Source organism: Schistocerca piceifrons, unplaced genomic scaffold (genome assembly GCF_021461385.2).
Source record: "Schistocerca piceifrons isolate TAMUIC-IGC-003096 unplaced genomic scaffold, iqSchPice1.1 HiC_scaffold_180, whole genome shotgun sequence".
NCBI lineage: Eukaryota > Metazoa > Arthropoda > Insecta > Orthoptera > Acrididae > Schistocerca > Schistocerca piceifrons.
The window spans coordinates 27501-32500 of record NW_025727679.1 but is presented as its reverse complement, the minus strand read 5'-3'; the positions used below and the strand labels follow the sequence as shown (position 1 = coordinate 32500).

At 54.1% G+C, this 5000-nt stretch overlaps 1 non-coding gene across 1 annotated transcript in view; it reads right to left on the bottom strand.

The window, feature by feature from the left end:
* The window catches only part of LOC124740665, a 1909-nt gene extending 690 nt beyond the window's left edge, over positions 1–1219 (bottom strand). The window contains exon 1 of the ribosomal RNA XR_007009877.1: positions 1–1219. This exon is cut by the window's left edge and continues 690 nt beyond it. This is a non-coding gene — a ribosomal RNA (small subunit ribosomal RNA).
* Between the last annotated feature and the right edge of the window lie 3781 nt (positions 1220–5000).

Genomic DNA, 5000 nt, shown 5'->3' with positions numbered 1-5000 from the left:
AACCATACTTCCCCCGGAACCCAAAAGCTTTGGTTTCCCGGAGGCTGCCCGCCGAGTCATCGGAGGAACTGCGGCGGATCGCTGGCTGGCATCGTTTATGGTTAGAACTAGGGCGGTATCTGATCGCCTTCGAACCTCTAACTTTCGTTCTTGATTAATGAAAACATACTTGGCAAATGCTTTCGCTTCTGTTCGTCTTGCGACGATCCAAGAATTTCACCTCTAACGTCGCAATACGAATGCCCCCGCCTGTCCCTATTAATCATTACCTCGGGTTCCGAAAACCAACAAAATAGAACCGAGGTCCTATTCCATTATTCCATGCACACAGTATTCAGGCGGGCTTGCCTGCTTTAAGCACTCTAATTTGTTCAAAGTAAACGTGCCGGCCCACCGAGACACTCAATAAAGAGCACCCTGGTAGGATTTCAACGGGGTCCGCCTCGGGACGCACGAGCACGCACGAGGCGGTCGCACGCCTTCAGCTCGCCCCACCGGCAGGACGTCCCACGATACATGCCAGTTAAACACCGACGGGCGGTGAACCAACAGCGTGGGACACAAATCCAACTACGAGCTTTTTAACCGCAACAACTTTAATATACGCTATTGGAGCTGGAATTACCGCGGCTGCTGGCACCAGACTTGCCCTCCAATAGATACTCGTTAAAGGATTTAAAGTGTACTCATTCCGATTACGGGGCCTCGGATGAGTCCCGTATCGTTATTTTTCGTCACTACCTCCCCGTGCCGGGAGTGGGTAATTTGCGCGCCTGCTGCCTTCCTTGGATGTGGTAGCCGTTTCTCAGGCTCCCTCTCCGGAATCGAACCCTGATTCCCCGTTACCCGTTACAACCATGGTAGGCGCAGAACCTACCATCGACAGTTGATAAGGCAGACATTTGAAAGATGCGTCGCCGGTACGAGGACCGTGCGATCAGCCCAAAGTTATTCAGAGTCACCAAGGCAAACGGACCGGACGAGCCGACCGATTGGTTTTGATCTAATAAAAGCGTCCCTTCCATCTCTGGTCGGGACTCTGTTTGCATGTATTAGCTCTAGAATTACCACAGTTATCCAAGTAACGTGGGTACGATCTAAGGAACCATAACTGATTTAATGAGCCATTCGCGGTTTCACCTTAATGCGGCTTGTACTGAGACATGCATGGCTTAATCTTTGAGACAAGCATATGACTACTGGCAGGATCAACCAGGGAGCTGCGTCAACTAGAGCTGAGCAGCCGGCCGCCCGGGAGTGTGTCCCGGGGGCCCGCGCGAACACGCAAGCGTCCGCTCAATCATTCTGCAAACAGGAGGAGGCTGAGCTCCCCTGCACAATACACCTCGAAACCCTCTCAGGTCCCGGCGGCGCGCAGCGCCGTCCCAAGTACTTGGTCGGGTTCGAGAGAGGCGCAATCGCCCGGAGTTAGGCGAGTAGACGCTTTCGGTGCGACCACCCGTGCTCCCAACTGAGCTTGCCGCTGCCGACAGAGGCCCGGGAGCGTGCTGTCGTGGCATTGCCGGCGGGAGACAACACGCGCCACCTACGGTGACCGGCAGCTCCAACGCCAGCGCCACAGAAGGACAAAAGCCCCACTTGGGTGCCGAAGCGAACTCTCCCAGCACAGCGCACGCGCCAACACATCCGCACAGCTGCGATACAAACCACCAGCGAGAACCGCTGGGGCGACCGAGCAGCAGACGGCGTCGCGGCGCCGAGCGCCGGGCGGCGGCGCATCCTCAACGCACACAGTCCTCAATCGGACCAGCACACTGAAGATGTCCACCGCGCTTCGCACCGGGCCCGCGAGGACCTACTTTGGCCGCACGGCGCCGCGCGCAGGGTGCGCCGGCGCGCAGCTGCGACGCCTGCCGCGTCCGTCGGCCGGCGCGCCTGCCACTGGCCGCCCCCACCAGCCGGCTGTAGCGCGTGCGCCCACGCACCGCGCGGCCAGCACGCCGGGAGGCGCCCCCTCACCGGCCGGGGACGGTCCCACCCAGCCACCGCCGCGTATCGCTTCACACCCAGATGCCGTTCAGTTTCGTCGGCATGGTGGGTATCGCTGGAACAACCGGTTAGTACCTCAACCTATCGTCGCCATCACCGATTCACCCCTAGCGAGAACAACCGCACCACAACAGGTTACCATTTGTTCATTTGCGTAACTTCACCAGAAAACGCAGGCGTCCATCGCCATTTGCAACTTCAACGATTATTGCATGCCTGTGTCAGGTGTCACGCCACACTACGTCTGCCCACATACACGCAACAAAATGTGCACGCCTAGACAATACGTGGAAGGTGGCCCCCGTACGTATGCGATGTCCATTGCTCGAACGACTGTCAACCGGCCTCTGTAGCATGTCGCAGATATGGAACGCGGTGCACCATGCCATCACGGTGTGTGAGGAGAGACGACTAGGTCCGAATACATCAACAGACAGCTCATGCTGATCGCCATCCACGGCGTCCGTTCCTCCCACACGTCTCTATGGCGTACCACACTGCAATCCAGCTCTCATAGGGAGACGACACGTAGCTGCGTGCACAATATTTGCACTGTATGGTCCGCCGTTTTTGGGCGCAGTCGTTGTGCGGTCACACATGTGCCACGATGTATCATTCAGTACATAAGGACGAATGTGCAGTACAGATTGTGGTTCACGCGTACGACATCAGCGGACAGTTGACACAGGCCGCACCACAACGTAGCCTGAGTACGTCGCATGCGAAGGGCATTGAACATGCAAACTTCTCACCAACCAGCTTGCGAAGGCAGGGGGCAAGGTGGGGACGTGGGGAGGGGCGGCATGTACGTCCTGCTGCCATCCACATTACAGTGTACAGCAGGAGCATGTGGAAAGTGAGCAAGACTTGCAAGGTGTTTAACATGAAGCGATACACAGGGGTGCGGGCAGTGCGAGTAGCGAACTATATTGCGAGGGTTGCGGGTGGGCAACACTACAGTAATTGAACGAGTCGTATAACAATTACAGAGCAGGTTTAGGCGACAACGTGGGTTACGTTAAGGCGACAACATGGTTAGGTTAAGGCACAACATGGGTTAGGTTAAGGCACAACATGGGTTAGGTTAAGGCACAACATGGGTTAGGTTAAGGCACAACATGGGTTAGGTTAAGGCACAACATGGGTTAGGTTAAGGCACAACATGGGTTAGGTTAAGGCACAACATGGGTTAGGTTAAGGCACAACATGGGTTAGGTTGAGGCACAACATGGGTTAGGTTAAGGCACAACATGGGTTAGGTTGAGGCACAACATGGGTTAGGTTGAGGCACAACATGGGTTAGGTTGAGGCACAACATGGGTTAGGTTAAGGTACAACATGGGTTAGGTTAAGGTACAACATGGGTTAGGTTAAGGTACAACATGGGTTAGGTTAAGGTACAACATGGGTTAGGTTAAGGTACAACATGGGTTAGGTTAAGGTACAACATAGGTTAGGTTAAGGTACAACATAGGTTAGGTTAAGGTACAACATAGGTTAGGTTAAGGTACAACATAGGTTAGGTTAAGGTACAACATAGGTTAGGTTAAGGTACAACATAGGTTAGGTTAAGGTACAACATAGGTTAGGTTAAGGTACAACATAGGTTAGGTTAGGTTAGGTTAGGTTACACGTTGTTGTACGGAAAGGTGTAGGGGGGGGGGGCGGGGCGGCAGGTTCGTTGATAGTGATTATAGTAAGTGAATGCTTGTGACATGATCAGATTTGTCACGTCAGGATGCACCTTTGGCTTATTAGAGGCGGCGCTCCAATTCTATGCTTGTGTGAGACCTGTGTCTTTGACTCATGTCATTGTTTGTGCGCTGTGACAGGAGGTACTATTGTGATGTTGGGTGCACCGTTGTATAGGACATGTGTGGGTGTTGGTGCCTGGTCTGCGCAATGGTGGATGTCGAAAGGCTGGGATATTGTATTTTCCGCACGGACCTCCTGGTCTGGTTGTGATAGTGTGGATTGTGTAATGTGGCGGAGAAGATGCACTGGATGTTGTTCCATGCTGGTGCTTACATATTGTATGTGCGCCTGTTAGAAGCAGAGAGTGGTGCGTGATCAGAGTGTCTGGCTGACGTGTGGTTCCCATTTTGGGCAGACTCTTTCAGCATGTATACGGACAGTTGTGTATATTTGCTGTAGTTTGATGGCTCTGCATTGATTACTAATCAGCGCCGTGTGTACGGGTAATCTGGTTCCAGTCCAAAATGTTCCATCTGTGTACATTAGTGACAAAGACTCCCCCCATGCAGTGGGGCTCGGTCTGTTATAACTCTTCCGCGTAATATATTTGCCCCACGTTTTTGCGACTGCGAGTGCGAGTGCAACGCGCATGGGGACCGACATGCTGATGGCTCGGTATCGGACGCCGTACAGTGAGCAACGCGATCGCGTCTCTCGCTCGTAAGTGGTACAGGTCGCGGCTCATGTATACGGACAGCGGGAATGTCGCATATTGGAAATAACTCTTCATGAAACGCAAGTTATAGGGGTGGATTGCACTTTACGAGTGCGGGAAACGTCCGCCGTTCATCCGCTGGAGGTGCGAGTTTGGCGGTTGGGGTGGTGCACGAACGGGTGCGGGTGGCGTCATTGCCGGTCCACGGCTTCGTGCGGCAGAGCCACTGGAGATTGGGTGCTATGGTCGACAGAGGCTGCAGCCTTTGTGGGTGGCGTCGAAAGGCGGCCACTGTGGCGCCATCGCTGTCTTAGTCGGCTTGGCGTCTCATAGATGGCGGTAGCGTCGTTGCAGGAGGTCATGTTGCGGGAGACCTACAGATGGCGGTATGTTTTGTGGTGCGGACGTAGTGTTGTCAGATGCGCATAGATGGCGGTATTGCATGTGGTGTCGCCCTATTTTCATAGATGGCGATACTGTTTTGCCGGCATGGGTGGCGTAGTTCCGTCGGATCCCTGTAGGTGGCAGTGTGCTATGTCTACTGTCGACACCCACGGCACCACTATCTATCTATCTATTT